Source organism: Gopherus evgoodei, chromosome 19 (assembly GCF_007399415.2).
Source record: "Gopherus evgoodei ecotype Sinaloan lineage chromosome 19, rGopEvg1_v1.p, whole genome shotgun sequence".
NCBI classification, from domain to species: Eukaryota; Metazoa; Chordata; order Testudines; family Testudinidae; genus Gopherus; species Gopherus evgoodei.
The window spans coordinates 14,611,545-14,631,540 of NC_044340.1; the positions used below are offsets into that span (position 1 = coordinate 14,611,545).

General features: G+C 45.7%; 1 protein-coding gene across 1 annotated transcript in view; it reads right to left on the reverse strand.

Annotated features, from left to right (window-relative positions):
- The window catches only part of GRIK4 (glutamate ionotropic receptor kainate type subunit 4), a 276,706-nt gene extending 257,313 nt beyond the window's left edge, over positions 1–19,393 (reverse strand). Inside the window, exon 1 of the mRNA XM_030538143.1 lies at positions 19,311–19,393. The gene's annotated coding sequence lies outside the window, so the exon portion shown is untranslated. The remainder of the gene's footprint in view (positions 1–19,310) is intronic.
- Positions 19,394–19,996: the final 603 nt, after the last annotated feature.

Genomic DNA, 19,996 nt, shown 5'->3' on the forward strand with positions numbered 1-19,996 from the left:
GCCTAAATCACACAGACTTTCAATGAGAGACTCTTATGGGTAAGATTACCAGTGGCATTTGCAAACCTAAAGATGCAAATAAATGCTTTTGAAAACTAGCCCTTTAACAGGTAAGGTGCCTGTCTGCAACTTTAGACACCTAAATACCATTAGAAATGATAGTCTAGGTGTCAATGAAGGCCAATGGGATTTAGGCTCATAAGTGCCCAGGGTAAGTAAAAATAAATTAATATTTTAATTTGATATTTTATTTAAATTAAATACATTTTTAAATGACCTATTTAAAATTAAATGTGAAAATAACCTCTTCATTCCAGTTCATTCAATTAGTTTAGTTAAAAAGCAATAGAAAGTTGAAAAAGCAGGAAACTTGTTTTTTTCTTCCAATTTCTCAATAAATACTACATGGGGAGAGGATGATATCTACAAGTTCTAAAATCTTGAAAGATACAATGACAAGAAACAATCAACCAGTTTATTAATTACAGGTAATATTTCCTCTCTTTAATAACTCAGTTTTAAAAAGCTTTTCATGTATCTAGCATATTTAAGGTAGTTTTATGTTACTACTAAAAACAACTATTAAAATATTGTTTTGTGTATTTAATTGAACTCCAATTTCCATCCAAATAGACTCTGACACAAAATCATAAACATTAATCTTCTAGTAAATTAAAATGCATCATTCACAATTTTCTAACATAATAAAAATGTAAAAATTAAGAAACTGAATAAATGTATGCTAATCTATACAATGCCCTAAATAAATGTGTGTAGATATAGAAAATCCTCTTAGGTAGGAAAAAGCAGAAAATTTAGTACAAAGGTTACATTTAGTTGCAAATATATATCTAAATGCCTGTTGCTTTAGAAAATGGGACTTAGGCACTTTATAATATTTTAACCTTAACCTGTTAATGCTCCTGCTGTTCCAAAGCTCGACCTGGTCCCACTTAGACACCCAAGTAAATGGCCAGACTTTCAAATGAATTCAATTCAAAAATCAAATTGGGTGCTGAGCTCTTTGAAAATCTGCCTCTTTTTTGAAAGTCCAGCCTTCAGTAAACAATAGATTCCACCATTAAACCTAGATCACTGTTTCAAGGCCAACTCTGCAGGATAATCTCTAGCCTATCTGAGAAGCACCATCACCTGGGTGGCCCTACGGAAACACGAACCCAAACCAAAAGGCACTGTGCAAGCTCCAAATCGCCAGGAAGGCTCATATCCTTACAGACCATTTAGCCGGCTGGTTGGCTTTCAAGCCCCCCTGTAGTGCAGCAGCACTCAGAAAACCACAACATAGCCCCAGGTCAAGGCATAATAAAGGCTAACAATTCAAGTATTTCCAGAGATGCAATAGAGCTCAGATCAAAGTTCTGGAACCATTCCTCTCCCTGAACCAAGATAGGACATCGTACTCAGACTGTCCCAGCTACGTGGTGAACTGCACTGTAGACACCCCCTTGAGGGCATCTCTGAGGTCAAAGACCTGGCTTCAAGCTTCACGCTCTGGATAGATCCAGTTCTGCTTAGACTAAATCCGTCTCTGGCAGGGAGAAGCAGACTGGACTCCTCACAGCATCTGTGTCGCTCTGTCAGTGTGCTCCCCACCTCCACCCTTCCACACACACACCTTCTGCCTGCCCAGGCAAGTATCTCTAAGGTGTTAGTAGAGCCTCCTAGGCTCAGCTTGGCAAAGGTCAACCTTGCCAGTCTAGCTGGAGCCAGCCAGGGAATATTCCCTAGTTGAGAATTCCCGTCCTCTGTTTCCTTCAGGAGTCTCATCTCTGCCATCATTCCATTTGATGTTCATTTCCCCCTTTGATTTCTGGCATCCAGGCAGGATAATCTCAACCAGATAAACCAAGACGCATATGAGATTTATAAATAATAATAGTAATAATAATACAGATCTTTCCAGTTCTCTTTACGGAGGGTAAGGAGCGGAATGAGAGTATCCTATTCAAAGCAGCACACAGGATCCAGGGAGGAACAGAGTATGTACTCTATTTTGGGGTGGGAGATGTGAGATTAAATAGATAATATGGGCCCTGGTCTCTGTTTCTCCAGCGCTGCATTCAGCTCTAACTTACACTCTTCTTATGAACATCTATGAGCTGCCGGCACCAGAGAAGAACTGGAGTCCAATGCATTCTGACCACGCTCCCAGGCCTGCCCCCTAGTCCAGGAATTAGGAGCAGGGACTGGTTGAGGGTGGCTCTAACAGTTCTAACCAGCTGGGAAGGCCCCCTGTACACACAATATTCCCTGGTGGTTCTCTTAGCCTGTTTTGTGTCCCCTGTAAGGTTACAGAGCAATGGAGAATTGGGGCCCAATACTTTACACATGTATCGATACAGCACATTTCATCTCACAGCCCTTAACACAAGGGGAAGGTGTGTTACTTTCCCCAAGGAGGAATGGACCAACACAGGAATTGAAAATGATATGCCCAAGGTTATACAGCAAGCCAAATAACTGAACAGGAAATTCAATCCAAGCGTCCGGAAGTCCAGCCACCTGGTCTAACTGGTAGTTCAGCTTGCCCTCTACTATGATCTGCAGAGGCTGGAAAACTCTTCGTGCTGATGAGCTCACACTGTGGATCAGACAGCAACAAGATTTAGATGTTTCTCCCCAAAGTGAGAAGCAATAACTAAAAGCTCCCGCATAGATCAGGACTGAGACAGATCCGGAGCCTTTTCTAATTAACAGGAGTTATGTGCATCGGCCCCTAACAGTGGCAGCAAATCCCGTCTAATCCCCTCATTACATCATGTGAGCTGTTTAACAAAACAGCCTTTTGTTTAAAGATGACACTTTTAGAGAGAGACGGGACTATCTGCCTGCCTGAGCCTAAAATTTACAGCCTAACTGTAGCTGGCCCCTTCCCTATTACCGTGCTCCTTTTTAAGTGGCTAATATGTATCTGGCCCAAATGGTTTCATATATGGGATGACCAAGGCAAACTGTTCTCACCTGATCTCCAGGCTCAGGACTTGAAACTACACGCTGGTATAGGTTGCTATGGTTGTCAAGACTTAATGCAAACAGATGTAGGTAAAAAAGCAAGTAGTTTAAAAAAAAAAAAAAAAGTAAGACAGATCTGGGCCTTTTGCCATGAAAAATGTGAAGCTGTCCTTGACTCCAGAAGCAAATGAGGCATGAAACATATCAAAATGGGATATTCAATATATGGATGTATTTAATATTTTATGAGACTAGAAATCTTGTTATAAAGGGTTTGGACAATAAATCAAGCAATGAGAGGCCAATTTTTTGTTTTTATTTTTATTTTTGCATTGTGAGTAAAGTTTGAGCAGCTGTATAATTTGCAGGAGGAAAAAAGAAAAATCCCTGTGCTAATAAAAGAATCTGAAAATACCACATATAAAACCAGAAACGACCGATTCAGCCATCAAGAGTAAAGATCATCATGAATCCCACACGTTATTCCATTAACATGCTGATCTTTCTATGATTCTTCTTCATTGGAGGTCCTCAAAATAGACCTTTAGTGGTTCATAGACCTCATGCTAACCCCCTGCACAGGGAAGAATTTCACCACTGGGTAGATTAACCCAGTTAACTCTTTATGGTCTTCATTTCATTTCTAAATTGTGGTGTGTGATCGGTCATTTGAGTCACATGCATTGTTTCTGCTCCCTGTTGGAGAGCAGACTTTTCAAGCTGCAGAGCACTGTACAATAATGAGCAGTGCCGCCAACTCTCATGATTTGATCATGAGTCTTGTGATATTTTGTATTTTTCCTTGAGCCCCAGCTCCTAGAGTCAAGTGAATATTTGATTGATTTCCAGCCTTCGTGGTAGGGGAGAAAAGCTTAAAGGCATGAAGTAAGTGCACCCTAAAAGTTCAGAAGTTTCTATTTGTTGCTCCCTGAATTATCTCTGTAAAACAGAGTCAGACTTCCTTTGCAACCTTGGGCCCCAATTCTGCAATGGATACCCATGCAATGCACACCTGCGCCTTCCCTCTCTTCCTTCCAATGCAGCAAACTAATTGAAAACAACATGAGTGTTAATGATGCATTTCACATTTGGAAGTTAGGGGGGTGTTAATACACTGTACATTGTATATTAACACCTTCTCAGTGGCATAATGAAGACAAAATATACATTCTGAGATGAGGTTCTTCAATCCAGAGGGTTTTGTTTTAAAGCATAATTTTAAATCAACCAATAAAGTTTTATGTATTAATCCTTATCCCTTCCCCTCCTTTTTTATTTTTTTTTTGGTTCCCTGCCGTCGTTTAATTTGATGTTCATTTCCCTCTTTGATTTCTGCACAGTTCCACTGCATGGATCCAGTTGCAGGACTGGGGCCTTGGTTAGCCCTGATTCAAATATTTGGTTCAACTTTCACTATGGCCAATGCCAAGTATTAAAAAATCATGAGTCCAGCCCTCAAGAGTTGTGAAATTGGCTTAAAAATCTTAAAATTTAAAAATAAATAAATATGAGGTTCTTTTTACTTCCTTTTAGTTTCTGAGCCTTTTTGGATGCACTCGAATAACATTTTCAACCTTGTATCTGTAACCAGGAGGGCTGGAATTTAAATGATAGCTGAAATTGTCACAAAATCACAGGATTCCAGGAGCCGGGGATTTAAGAAAACACACCAAATATTGCATGAATAGCTACTGTACTTTGACTGTTAGAGTTCTTTACTCACCCCTCTCTCTTTTGAGGGTTTAAGCAAAATCCTCTGTTTTCCATTTCTGCACAATCTCTCCCTTATGCAGAGATTATTGTAATGATCAAATAAATAGAGATTTGAGATTCTTTTTTCCTCTGTAACCATGATCCCAGTTTGCCTGGCACAAAATTTAAATCCAATATAAAAATGGGAATAAACAATTTGGTCTTCTTTAATCCTCCAGACTATGGCATCAAGACATAATCCACAAAGCAGGTAACTCAGTTCTTTGTGACTCAGAAAGAAACAGAATGATCACTGAGTGATCTTTTTGTGAGATATATGTCAAATCCAATCCTACAACTCCAATCATGGCTATTGATCCCGCTATACCTTCCTTCAAAAGAGTTTTAAAACCTCCTATCTCCATGTCACACCGATGAAAGCAAATTAATTCAGAGTAGATGGGGGGAAATACACCATCAACTTTTGAACCATGAGAATTCATCCAGAGGAGCACAGTTACTACATAAAAGGACTCAACAGTACAGTTTCTAGGAGAGAGATCAAACACACATTTCCCCCCATCCTCTCATTTCTAAATTGGACACATACAGGGTTTAAACTTTTCATTACTGGCTCCAGTTAAGCATTCTTGGGAAAATGAGTAACACTGAAAAGGGAAAATGACCTTAGGAATGTCTTATCAACAGTGGGGGAAACAGACTATGTTATAACACGTTAACTAACAAACAGTAAACATGATTTGGCATTTAATGGAGATAAGGGCTACGATGTTTAAATCATGTCAGATAGTCACAGTTAGTCGGCCGGACATCGTTAACCCTCCAAGACTAGCAGTTTGATTTTAAGGACACTATTTGTCTGCACTGAATATCAAATCACATTTGCCATCATGTTAGTTAACACATGTTAATTAACACATCTTATAACACAACCCAATTTCCAAGTGAAAACTCATTTCCATTTTGCTTGGTAGCAGGCTTTTTTCTCCCTCATTTCATAGAATACTAAAATACAAGTGACCAAACTGATACGTTCAGTTTCAATTGGATTACACCAGGGATAAATCTGGCCTAATAGTTCTTACCCACCTCTCAGCCATTCCCTTGCCACTGAATGATTGTTCCCTAAATATATTTGTAATGGTTTTATTTTCCCAGTCTAAATTTAAACGCCTCAAGCACTGCCATTTCCATAGCTCCCCTTAGAAGTGTATTGCTTTGTGTAATAGATTGCACCCTATAATGGTTACATACTAACCACAGTTGAAGGCTTAACAATGCTCAGCAGAGAGACAGAGTCCCTGCTCCATTCACCTGTACACTACACCGATAAAGTTTAACTTTCTTTCTCCACTTAGACAGGCAGTGGGATACCTTCCTCCTCCTCCTCCCCCTCCTCCCACCCCCCGACACCCTTCTGCCCTAGCAACAAACGAACTCTGGACCATCTCCGTGTTTAAATCACTAAGTCTGTAGATTGTATTTGCTTCAATCTCCCAACATTAATCTTGGGCTAGAGGGGTACAGGTTGAAATCAGATTTAAGGGGGCAGTTGGGGAGTAAGGGGAATGTCCCTTTACAAGTGGTGCAAGCAGAACATAAGAATAGCCAGACTGGGTCAGACCAATGGTCCATCTAGCCCAGGAGCTGGTCTTCTGACAGTGGCCAATGCCAGGTGCTTCAGAGGGAAAGGAAGCAGAGTGGATTAGGAAGCAGAGGTCTGGTGTCTCTGTGAGTCACCTTTCTCAGCCAGCTCCCTCTCTCTTTCGGGCATGGCCGCACCCTGATTATCTCCACCCACCCACTACTGCCTGGAACGGGCTCCTCTTAGCCACCACGCCAATCTCCCTGCAGATCCAGGCACTGCTTGCCAAAGGCCCACCCAGCCCAACACCCATCATCTCACAGACCCATGCCACTCTGCTGCTCACAATCTCTCTCAATTTCAGCAACGGCAAACTGCAATCAGCCCAAATCCATCCTAACAGCAACAAGCTCCTCTATCCTGGCACACTAACTTGTCCTACAGATCCTGCTAACCCAACACCCTGGGACGGATTCTCAGGGGTTGCCTACACTTGAAAGTTACTCCAGAATAAAGCTGGGTGTCAATCTACAATGAGTTATTCCAGATTAACTCCATGTGTGGATGCTCTTATTCAGAATAATAATGCCTTGTTCCCAATTAGTTTCCAGACTGGATTAAGCTAATTCAGAAAAGGGGACTCTTATTCCAGAATACCAGCATCCAAACCGGAGGGCTAGGCTACATTTGTGAGTTAGAGTGCATTAAAGCAGCCACGGGCACCCTAGCTCACTCCCCATCCACACTGGCAAGGCACTTAAAGCACACTGACTGCAGGGCTAGAGCGCTCCTGGTACTCCACCTCGGCGAGTGGAATAACGTTTGATGCACCTTGGCTACAACGCCCGGGCGCCAGTGTGAACAGGGTGTTGCATTACTGTGCTCTGATTGGCCTCCAGAAATGTCCCATAATCCCCTTAAGTCAAGTGGCCACTCTTGTCATTGTTTTGGAATTACTGCTGGAATGCAGATATTGAAAGCTACGTTTCTGACAGCCGGCTGCTTATTTGCTCCGAAACAAAGCAACCATTACTGTGGAATGCTGTGTGTGAGAGAGAGGCAGGGGGAGGGGGAGGTCTGCTGCTGTCTGAACTTACAAGACAGCATGCTGACATGCTCTCAGTCCCCCCAAAACCCACTCTCTCTCCCCCCACATACACACAACACACTCCCTGTTACACTCCACCCCACTCCATGCCCATTTGAAAAGCACACTGCAGTCACTTGCATGCTGGGATAGCTGCCCATAATGCACCGCTCCTAATGCAGTGGCAAGTGCCACAAATGTGGCCACGCCAGTGCACTTGAAGCTGTCAGTGTGGGCAGACTGCAGCGCTTTCCCTATTGTGCTCTCTGACTCACTCGCTCATGCCCGTCACCCCAATCAGGGTATGAGCCGCCAACAACAGATCTCCAGAGCCCTCTGTCCTGGGCCATTCGTTCTAACTGGTTCCAGGTATAGCCCATTTTTTTGCTATCGGCCTGAAGGTCACATCGCCAGGTGTTTCTTGGATGGCCTCTTTTCCGCTGCAACCTGCGCCGTCTTTCCTGACTCGTACATGGTCCTCACGTTCCATGTGCCTATGGTAATCCTCCCGGTTGCAAGAAGGGTAATCGGCTTAGTGGCTTCCTCATGGCTTTTACCACTCAGCGTCATGCATCTTCGAATTGAAGACCCTTCTTTTTCCAGGGTAAAAGTCTCTGTTGTCTCTATTGTTGGTGTTTCTGTAGCAGGTTGATTTTTTTATGGGGTGGAGTTTCTAGCCTCACGCCCAACCCTCCTCCTTTATCCTGACTTGGGACAGGCAGATGGCCCCAAAGGACCTCTCTGGTGGAGTTCTGTGCTCTCTGAAGGCGGCTTTAACTCAAAGCACTCTACATCTGCAAGTGTAGCCATGCTCAGAGTTAATCGAGAATAATTAATCAGGAACAGATCTTCCCAAATAGTTTCCAGTACAGACAAACCTTCAGAGGCACTGAGCCCCTTTCACATCATTCTGAGAGTATAGAGACCCTAAAATGAGCGTGACTGTAATTTACATCACCAAAGCAGTGATCTGAGAATCAGGTCATTCCCTGCAGAGAAGCCAGGTGACCGGCACTTGGCCTGAGCAGCCAAGTTAGCCTAGCCCAGGTGTGAGTGACCCACTGCAACACTATACCCAGTTACCACGTCCTCATTGGCTCTGAATCTGCCCGTGTGTATCTGATGGCATGTCCGCTAATTCTTTGGGCCACTGCTCTCTAAGACTCTTTTCCAGTCAATTGTGGGAGAAGTTGTCTGTCTTTCGGGGGGAACTGTGGCAAGGCACTGGAGGACCACCAGCAGTTGAGGAACTTAGCCTGTGTCTTCACTGCACAGCGGTCAAGTTCCAGCCTCAGTTAGAATGGACTCCAGGTTCTAACCTATTTGCCCAGCTGGGTAAAGCTGGCCCAAGACTGAAGCACTTCCAAACCCAGCTAAAACGTATATAGGTAGCTGGGGCACTGGGGGGCTAAAACCCAGGCAAGAGCCCAGGTTAACTGTGCAGTGAAGACAGACCTCAAGTCTCTCAATAGACCCAATCCAGTACCTGCAACTTGTCTTGATTCTTCATACTGCAAGTGAATCAATCAGCACAGAGCCATCATAACTACCAGCCAGCTTCTCCAACCCGGTTTCCTACCAGCACCCTGCAGACTTCAGACCTATTTATTCCACCATAGCTCCTAACTCCAGCTCTCCAGGAAGGATGCACTGGCATAATTTTTTCCCCCTAAGCCCAACTGCTTGCATCAGCCTCTGACTCACCTAGTTTTTTAATCTGTTGCGGGGGGGGGGCGGGGGGCGGGATAAAGTTGTGGAAGAGAGAAAAGAAAGAAGACAGACATTTCCAGGCAATATTCTCCGGCTCAGTGACTCCGTAAGTAAAACGTACACAACACAACGGCTTTATTCATTTAATGGAGAAGTAATTAGGAGCAAGAACAGGAATCTGAAAATGTAGACATTATCCTTCCTAAAAAGAAGTCAGATTTCTAATTAGTGAAAGGAGCAGCTTCGCTGAGATTCTGTCTCCAAACAGTTATTGCTGCGGGCTCATCTAGTCTGTCGTTTCTCTTTCTTTTTTCTCTTTTGCAGTAAAACGGGGATTTTAACTACCTCTGTATTTGTATAAAGAAGGCTGCATGGTGAAATTAAAAAAGGTGGAGTAAGACTGCATTCAAGGGAGATGATGGGGGAAAAGGAGCTGTAATTCTACAACACACTAGCAAATTAAAGAAACACAACCAAACAAAAATCCGGTTTCTAATTTAGTAAAGCCGGCAAGGAAAACAGAGTGGCAATTCTTCCACCCACCCTATCCAAAAAAGAAGCTGAAGAAACTGACTCTCCCTACCCCAGCGCAATGTTTCTCCGGCTGTGCTTCCTCTCCACCCTGGCCTGCCCAGCGCACACATCACCTTGTCTAAAGGACATAGAGTTCACAGAAGGCAGGCATGGGAACGAAGGCCACCAACTTCATCCAAAGAAACATCACACAGGTTCCAACTCGGACCTCACCTCTCCAATGTCCTTCATTTCAAGGGAAGTCGTTCAGGTTAGTCTAAGGCAGTGATTCTAAAACTTTCGTACTGGTGACCCCTTTCACACAGCAAGCCTCCGAGTGCAACCTCCCTTATACATTAAAAATGCTTTTTAATATATTTAACACCATTATAAATGCAGGAGGCAAAGCGGGGTTTGGGGTGCAGGCTGACAGCTCGCAACTCCCCCATGTAATAACCTCACAACCCCCTGAGGGGTCCCAACCCCCAGTTTGAGATCCCCTGGTCTAAGGGTTCTCAGCCTCTGGGGTGCCATCACCCTGGTTTTCCCATACTGCTAACTGGGAGGAGGATACCAGCTATATGTCTCCCCAGGAGTGTCTAACAGGGTGGCCTGGCCCCTTTGAAGAGCCAGAAGCCTGGGCCCAGCTAGCCCTAGTCATTCACAACCTGGAAGGGAGTAAGTGACTCTAAAGGCAGCAAGTAGCTCATTTGAGGGGGAACAGCAGAAGGAAGCTGCAGGGACGGTCAGCCTCCTGTAGTGGTCCCAGAGGAAGGATGGATGGCTCCAGGTGGGAAGCCCCAGCTGGAAGTTTTCCAGTCTGATCATTTGGATGGCAAATGGAGCCCAGTGCCAAGGGTCAAAGACCCATTTGTTGTGGCTGATAATTCCCTAGACTGGTGAGGAAGTTAGCATATTACAGTGTCCCAATATGGAAGAAAGTGAGAACCACTTGTTTAGACCCAAAGCTACCTACATCCCACAAAAATTCTCTCTTATTATATAGTCACACGGCCCCACACCTAATGAGGCCTCAATCTCAGTTGTGGCCTCTAGGCCAGGGTTTCTCAAACAGGGGTCGCCGCTTGTGTAGGGAAAACCCCTGATGGGACGGGACGGTGTGTTTACCTGCCCCGTCTGCGGGTCTGGCTGATCACAGCTCCCATTGGCTGCGGTTTGCTGCTCCGGGCCAATGGGAGCTGCTGGAAGTGGCACGGGCCAAGGGACATACTGGCCGCCGCTTCCAGCAGCTCCCATTGGCCCGGAGCAGCGAACCGCAGCCAGTGGGAGCCGCGATCAGCCAGACCTGCGGACACAGCAGGTAAACACACCGGCCCGGCCCACCAGGGTCTTTCCCGACACAAGCAGCGACCCCTGTTTGAGAAACTCTGCTCTAGCTCTACCTTAATACAAAGAATAACAATGGTTGTGATGATTGCGTGATGTGGACACCCCGGAATTGTGCAGGCACCTGCCAACTCATTTCACACAGCCATCAAACTTTGGGTAACTATCAGTCCCAGCTGCATTGGAACCAACTGTGCAGTGAAAAAAAGACTGTGTTGTCCTGACATTACTGAGCCATATACTGTCCTGGATGTTTAATCACAACTGCAAAAAAAGAAAAAAGAATCCAGTTGTCAGCTCAAAATAAAATCAGAGTGACTTCAGTTCCAAGCTGAGCATCGTACAAGCAAGACTGGTGGCCACTTTTCATCCTGCCTGAAGCATTTGACCACTTTGCTGCTCACAGAAGATGCTGCAGGGGTCATTTGAAAACGTTCAGATAAAAAGGATTCCCAGAACCAAATACAGGAAGGTAACTTTTTCAACAAACTTCAGAAATCCTTTGCATTAAAGCAATGGCAACATGAAGACACTCAGGCTGGTTCTGCTCCTCCCAGCTTCTTAATTCTGGATTTCTACACGAATGACTTCTTTTTTCGCTCCTCTAATAGGCTCTCGGTGGCAAGGAGAAAGAAAGGCACCTATGTTTAAAGATCCTGTCGAACAAACAGAGCAAATTGGGAGAGGGGGGATATTCCCAAAGCAAACCACTGAGTTTTCTAAGCTATGCTCCTCTGAAGAGTGATTCAGATCCAAAGACAGGAGTAAGGCGCCTGGGAGTGACATCACAGCTGTGCAGCATCACTAGAAATTGCTCCCCTGGCCTAGTGCAGCATCACCACAAGTTCACTCCCAGCTCAATGACAGTATCCTCATTATCACAGCAAAGCTACAGAGACAGGGTGAGGCAGGTGGCTGATCATGGGTTCCATTTCCTTCCATTCCAGTCCCTACCCATTTTCACCATCACCAGACTGAAGCATGTGCCAGAGGAGACTTTTGCCCTTGTAATCTGCATTCTATTCTCAGTAATAGAAGCCAGTGAAGTATCCTCACACCAGCCTGCTGTCCATTATCACTTCTAGCACTGATTGGCCTTTTTGCTAAAGCCACCAACAAGGGGGCTAAAGAGTGAGTGAGCAATGGAGACTGAGCTCCCCTCTCGTCCCTAGAAATGGCTTGGGGGGGATATTACGTGGGCAAGCTTGTTGTGCATCTCCCCATGCCCTGCCTATTCTGTAGACACATGGTGTCCATCTCCAAGGTTGTCAAAGAGAAGCTACCCTGGTCCAGTGGACAATGCGCTGGACTGGGAATCAGGAGACAATGAGTTTGAACCCTATTTCTGCCACTATTCTGCTGTGCTGACTTGGGCTCAGTCACTTGTGCTCCTCTACACCTCAATTTCCTCATCACTAAAATGATTTGACCTTCACCACCAGTCTTTTATTCACAGGAAAAAAAGGAAGGTGAAAAGGAGAGCAAGCCAGTCAATGCAGAAGATTTAGTCATCACTTTAAATGGAGGTGAATACATTCCTACCTGTCACTCATAAATACAGATGGTAGAAAAAGAAAAAAAAAATTACTAAATAGAAATTATCATGAAAAAATGTCAAATTAATTTTTTAAAAGGGGTTTTCATCAAAGAACTTAATTTTTACCTAAACATCTTCCCTGCCTCCTATTTTCATTAAAAAATTTCAGTTCTTTGACAACATTCCCTTTTTAAACAAAGGGGGGGGGAGGTATTTTTACAAAAATTTCCAACCAATTAAAAAAAAATGAAAACCATTTCTATCAGGTATGTATGGAAAGCTGTGAACAGGAATAACTTTGGAAAGTTTGCAGAGTTCTTTTGATGAAAAGCGCTGCAAGATTCTAAAAAGTTCCACGTGGGATTGCCAAGCCTATAACAATGATTCAATTCTGCCATTATGAGACAACCCACCAGAGGATTCTCCAACAGAGACCAAACCATGTCAGATAGCACACATGCACATCAACATACGTGAGACAGCATGCACACATGCTGAGATCAAATCCATGGAGAACCGCCGAAATATACAGAACATACATGGCAATCCAGCTACGTGTGTGTATGGGTTGTATTTATGCACGCACACACATGCAATTCAGGCAGACACACTGCTTCATGGAGCAAAGATAACCGAGGCATACATAAACACACTGTGTGCACTAGATACTACATCAACAAATACATCCACAAAGGCAATTCAAGCTCAACTGTTTTCTCCTCCAATCTATGTGTTGCAGCTCCCAGTTCTGGACAAGAAACTGAATGTCATGAATGTAGTTTGGCAGGAGTTAGTCAGTCAGTCAAGTGACTGAAGAGGGCTTTTATAAAAAGCCCTCAAGAACTGGAACCAAAAATCCAGCATCAATGCTGGGATTAGAATGATCTCTTAATAATTCAGTCATACTGATTTATGATAGGACAAACGGCCTTATGGGGATGGTGCAATGGCTTCCCATCACTCTGTGATTGTCTGCCCAGGAAGGTAGGTAAGGGAATTTTCATCCATGGAACCAAAGGGAAGTGCAGATGTCTGAAGATCCAAGCTACCGCCATCACACCACTATGTGTCTCAGCCAAAGCAAGCCTCTCTCTCCAGGTCACAGCCAGGGATTTTCACTCAGACACAACAGCACTGAGTCAGTCTGCAGGGCCCTTCGAGGAGAGCTCTAGTATTTGACAGCTGAAATGGTCTGCATAAACCACTGCCTCCAAGTGACTCTCAAGGGGCCTCATGCACCCAAACGCACTGAAACACATTCATAAATACACCCACTGTCAGAGAGATGTTCATACATATACAAAGACCACACACAAAATCTACACATGCACATATATGTTCAGAGAGACACTCACAGAATACATAGAATAGACAGGCACTCTCCTAAATAAATATGTCACATGTGCATGCAGACACACACAATACACGTTAACCAACACATTTCCTAGTCCCAAGTCGCACAGGAGACAGAACAGACATGAAGACAAGAAATCACATATATACAAGGAGGGACAGGCATGTGCAGATATTCAGAACACAAATACTGCATAGAGACCAACCTGACCCGGCACACAGATGTGAAAATACAAAGCACATGCAAAATGAAGAACAGACGCAGCCACAGAGTACATAAGTGTGTTCTTCCTGTCCACAGACATAAATCCACCAGGAGTACCTCATTCCAGATCAGAATGCAACAAATGTGACTGTTTAAATTGTAGAAATGTCTGAGATGTGGAATCACCCGTTTGCTTTGCATAAGGGTCAGGGGGATTTGCAGGCAGCACGAGGTGTCCAATAACTGAAATCATGTTTGGGGAAAATGGGGTCAGAAATCACTAGGGAAAGAGTAGAAAGAGGCATGTCTCGGTGGTAATTCTTCCCATAGATCATATATTCCCTCCACTAAGCCAAAGTTTGATCTCTCTCTTCTCAATTCCCTCTACCCTAGCTCTTGTTATTCAGTATATTTACATCAGATTTCCTTTGCACTTCCACTCCCTTATTTCATCTCAATCCAGTGTTGCGAACCAAACCATCATAAACATCAGCTTGATTACGGAGACTGGTGCTGCTAACAAATAAAAGTGTATAATGTATATCTAGGATGCAAGAGACACCTCTATATTTTTGGTTTTGTACAGACAAATAGCCTCGATTGTTTAATCAGTAAAAATGCCTCTCCAACTCCTACTGTTATTACAAAGCAATTTCAGAGAGAGTGAAAAAGAACCACTGCATCTGTATTCCTGTCAAAGGAGACAGCGGCTGATTCAGCCAATGAATGAAACACCTGGACATGTTCTCTGCGCTAGCCTGGTCTTACCCAAGAGCTCTCCCACAGCTACACAAAAGGGAAGTTTGACTCTTTCTTTCTACTGCTGGATCACCCTCAGCTCCCAAGTGCCTCCTTTCCACCACAATTTCATCAGATTTATTTTAAACTGTTCTGTTCATCTAACTGGGGAGCCATCCAGGAGCAGATAAAATGCACAAGCAGAAAACACAGAGGGGGCGGGGGCTTGTAAATTGATCAATGGCAATTGGTACAGGAGCAGGTGAAGTGTGATGTTGTGAAGCCCAAGACTATAACAGGGTTCAAAAAAGAACTAGATAAGTTCATGGCGGGTAGGTCCATCAATGGCTATTAGCCAGGATGGGCAGGGATGGTGTCCCTAGCCTCTGTCTGCCAGAACCTGGGGCTGGATCACTTCATGATTACCTGTTCCGTTCATTCCCTCTGAGGCACTTGGCATTGGTTATTGTTGGAAGACAGGATACTGGGCTAGATGGAGCTTTGGTCTGACCCAGTGTGGCCGTTCTTATGTTTTTATGATGCTGACCTCGACGGATCAGAGGCATCAGTGCTGGAGCAGTTGACGGTCCAGGAGCACTGAAAGAGGCTGAGCTAAAGCAGCGGGAGGTGATTTTGTGGAAGCGGCCAGGAGTACGGTTTGAGGAAAAGAGTTCTGAAACGGGTACTGGAATCGTTGACACTAGAACAGGTGCTCAAGCAGCAGGGAGCATGAGTTCCGCAGGAGAAAGGCAGCGCGATGCAGATGGCGGAGTGACTAGAGCAGCAGGAGGTGCTGAAGCTGTTGCTTCTGATCATTGGTGTTATTTTTCTGGTTGGAGCAGCAGGGACCAACATTGCATGCCAAAGGTGAAGCACCGACACTATGTGCCTCAAATTTATTACATCCCTGCTCAGCACAGCCCAGATTAGCAGCACCCAATAAGCTCCAATTGCAAAGATGGTGAAATGTTGTTCCTCAGTAATTTCTCCCCACTCCCTTTCCTGTGTATTTGGGTCCCGCCCAAACTACTTCCCCTAAAAACCTGCTACATGCCTCAGCGTCTCTAGGGAAAGGTGCAAGGTTTTAAATCATTTGGCGGGAAGGGATCTGGACACTGTGCGATGAACTCTCCTGGGAACTAAGGACCCTCACAAACCTCACCACCTGCCACCCGGCATGCAAGACACAGTTCCTTAACCTTGTCTTCTCCAGTATAAATGCAGAGCATCATGTACATTTAAAAGAAAAAAAACCTACCAAAACAAGACACTCCCCTGCACATTTGTCTCCACCTGGTGAGAGGCTGAGAGAACAAACAACTCGTGACAGAGGTGTAGTCATGTAGCTTAATGCACTACCAGAAGGTGCACTAAGATTACGGCGCCAAGCGTGGGAGTAGAACACATAGAATACACTCCGTCCCTCATAATCTTAAAATGATTTGCAGGTTTAAAGCCAAGTTTAGCTCTGGCATAAGTGGGCACAACCCCCTGCATAGTTGGGCAAATGTTGAGCCTCTTGTGCCAGGTCTAAATTCAGTTCCACATTTGGGTGTTGTGACAAAGTGAGACTGTTCTTAATGTTTCCTCTGAATATTGTGTGTGCGCCCTCAGTTTCCCCTATGCATTTCTTAAGTCTCTAGGGGGTGAGAGTGTTGCAGAGCAAAGGGCCAGTGCATATAAATGGCCGACACTCTATCTCCTGGCAACTAATGGCCGGGGCCCTTCCCCCCAGCAAGGAGTTAGCTAAAGGTGTTGGAGAACAAAGAGATCAGGTGACCTCCTGGCCTGGGAAAGGAACAAAGCTCAGAGGAGGAGGGGCTGGAGGGTGAGTCAGTTTGGAGCTAGCTGGAGATGAGGAGCAAGTGCAGACATGGGTGTCCGGCTCACTGACCCCCAGGATGGACCTGGCTGAGGGGTCCTGTTCTCGGTATCTACAAGCTCTATTTTAGACCCTGTTCCTGTCATCTAATAAACCTCTGTTTTACTGGCTGGCTAAGAGTCACGTCTGACTGTGAAGTTGGGGTACAGGACCCTGTGGCTTCCCCAGGACTCTGCCAGGGTGGACTCGTTGTGGGAAGCGCACCGAGGGGCATATGCTGAATGCTCCAAAGGTCAGACCCAGGAAGGTGGAAGCCATGTGAGCTTCTTGCCCTGAAGACAGTCTGCTCAGAGAGAGGAAACTTCACCAGAGTCCTGACTGGCTTTGTAGGGAGCAGTTCCAGAGTGTCGCCCGGGAACTCTGTGACAGGTGTAAAAGCCTACAAAAGTGAGGATTAATGGGAGGAGATGGGACCAGCCTTCTGGCCTCTGTGCCCCCATGCAGCCCTAGTAGGGTGACCAGATGTCCCGATTTTATAGGGACAGTCCCGATTTGGGGGTCTTTTTCTTATATAGGCTCCTATTACCCCCCCCACCCACACACACATACACAGTCCTGATTTATCACACTTGCTGTCTGGTCACCCTAAGCCCTAGGGGATGGGCAGATCGTTTTCCTTCACACCCAGCCTGCCACTAAAGAGTGAGATCAGCCTACCCCTGGGAAATGCTGAGCTGGCAGAGGAAGGGTGAGGCCTGGGGTGTACTGCTAGTGCCCAAGGCCAGCAGTTGCAAGGCAAATCCCGAGAGAGAAGCAGCAGCAGCAACAGTGGCCCCAAACAATCGTGTGGACAGTGTACACGGGTGCTGTAAGAACAGGCACTAGATAGAATAGAACGGAGCCCAGCGTCCCAGGTGAACTCCATGCTCCCCAGCTCAGAGGAAACATTGGTCTAAAAAGGAGGCTTTGCAGAGCTCAGAGCTGCACATATACACAGTAAGAGACAGTCCCTGTCCCGCAGCGTTTACCATCTCAATAGACCAGACTGACCAAAGGTGGGAGAAAGGGAATATTATCCCCATGGCACACAGGGGAAGCCGAGTCACAGAGACAAGGGCAGATTCAAAGGAGCCTTAAGGGCTTTGGGTGCCTTAATTCCACCAAGTTGGGACCTAACTCCCTTAAATTCCTTTGAAAATCCCAGCCTAAGTGACTTGCCTAAGGTCACACAGGGATTCTGGCAAAAGCCAAGGCATGATCCCAGATCTATGGAGTCCCAGGCTTAGATCATCCTTCCACCCCCTGGAGGACAGATCCATTTCTACCACACCCTCCATCATCTCAATTTAACCACAAGGGAAAAAGAAAACAGACCAGGGGCGCTGCTGCGGAAAGCAGCTCCCTCCACCCTCTAAGAGGACGTCATTTGCATTGACGAGGCCCCAGCATCAAGATCCCACTAGCAGAGGAAGGGGCAGAGGGTGCAACATTTTCCCATATCACTGCATGGGCTCTTCTGACTTGTTCCTCCATGAGCTTCTGGTCCTCATGGAGCTGGGAAAACAGGAGATTCAATTCAACGACTCATTTATTGAAAAGAACCTTCCTTTAAGCAACGGTCAAAGGGTTGATTTTTTTTCTCCAGGTCCCTCCTGGAGACAGTAAATTGACTGTCAGTTTGCCAATCCTTTGTGCTCTTCTCTCTCTAGCTTTTTTCCAGATCTCCAGGGTGTTGATTACTTTTTTTTCCTTCTCCCTGATTCTCTCTCTTTTCTCCACCTTTCCTATTCATCTCCTTCTCTCCTCCCAGGCTCCTTTATCTCTGCATCTCCTACCTGGAGGACCAGTCCTCACCTAACATTCAATGATTCTGATCACAAAGATGCAGAAAGCCTGGCCAACAAATCCTTATCCTCCCCCTTGAGCCCTGGGAACAGAACTGGCACCTTTTCCTCTTGGGTTACAAATTCTCATATGAGTTTCTTCCGCCATGGAGGTGAGAAATAAACAAACACATCTCCTAATATCTGACCGAATCGCCGTCCGAGTCCAGCGGCTAACAGCAAAGAATTGCGGGCCAGGAAAAAGAAAAATTCATTTGACTTATCAGAGGGAAAGAGCGATTAAAGACGTTTAGAAGCCCAGAGACAGTCAGTTATGGGAGACAGAGGCTGGTGGCAGTGGATTTTCTTGGGCTGCAGACAGCAGCAGTGGGAGAAGAAGGGTAAGAAGCAGGTAAGGGGGTGTGAAGAAGGTGGGGCCAGGCGATGAGAGAATAGACCAGAGGGAACAAAGCTGCACAGGACCATCCACTAGGTATTTCTTCAGCTGTGACTTCTAAAGAGCAAGAGGAAACTGAGGAGACAAACTAATTTCCTCCTGATCCCTCCGCCCCTTCCCTTGCTGCCCAGCACAAGGGGTTTGTAAGGGTTAAAAGTCAAAGTAAAAAAGAGATAAATATCCATCATCACTCCATCACTTCCAGTCCCCCTGCCCCATCCTCGCTGTCCACCTCTGAGTCATCTGGATCCGATTTAGGTTCAGGAGCATTGGCATCCTGTCGAATTGTCAAGTGAGCGGTAGACACGGTGGGGATGACGGATCTCGAACATCATCTTCCCCACCCCCAAAGCCTCCCCTCAATCCTCGCTGCTGAGCCCCCATCCCATCCCCAACAGCTCCAGGGCTGCACCCCCATTCCCACCCTGCTCCTTCGCACATGGTCACCTCCTCCGAATCTCAGTTCCAAACTCCAAGGAGTAGCCAGCCTTGTCCTTGCAGGGGCAGTCTCCGAAGCCGGCTGCAGCAGATCAAGAAGACGGAAAGGATATCTAGGCTGCGGCTGCAGTCTCTGGAGTGGAGTAAGAGTGGCAAACAAACCACCAGATCTCCGAGCTGCTCCGTCCCTGCTCTGGCACAGAGCTTGTTCATTAAGCTCCCGGCCATGCTGAAATACTGCCCGTTACTCACGTCTGGCTAAAAGCTCAGCTGAAGTGCTGCCAGGGTGAGTTTTCTCTAGCTGGTGAGAACACACTTGTTCAGGGATCAGCCTGGCAGGGAGACAGGAACAGTGGAGAGATGGTAAGTGTGCATGGAAGAGGAGGAAGGATGGGACAAGGGGAGGGAACTGAGAGGTAAATGGGGATCAAGGTTGGTTAGCAGATGAAAAGCGTGTTCTGTGCTGCACCTAGCGCAACAGGGTCTTGATCTATGTCTGGGACTCCAGGTACTATGGTACTACACAGAACAAACAATCATGATAAACAGCTGCCCAGGAGCTCCCTGAATTATCTGCATGTCAGGTCCTCCTGTCCCAGCTCATCTGAACACTCCCAACCAAATTACCCCTGCGACGAGATACCCATTGTAACACATCGACACTCTCCAGGACACAGCAGGGATTCAGACAATCC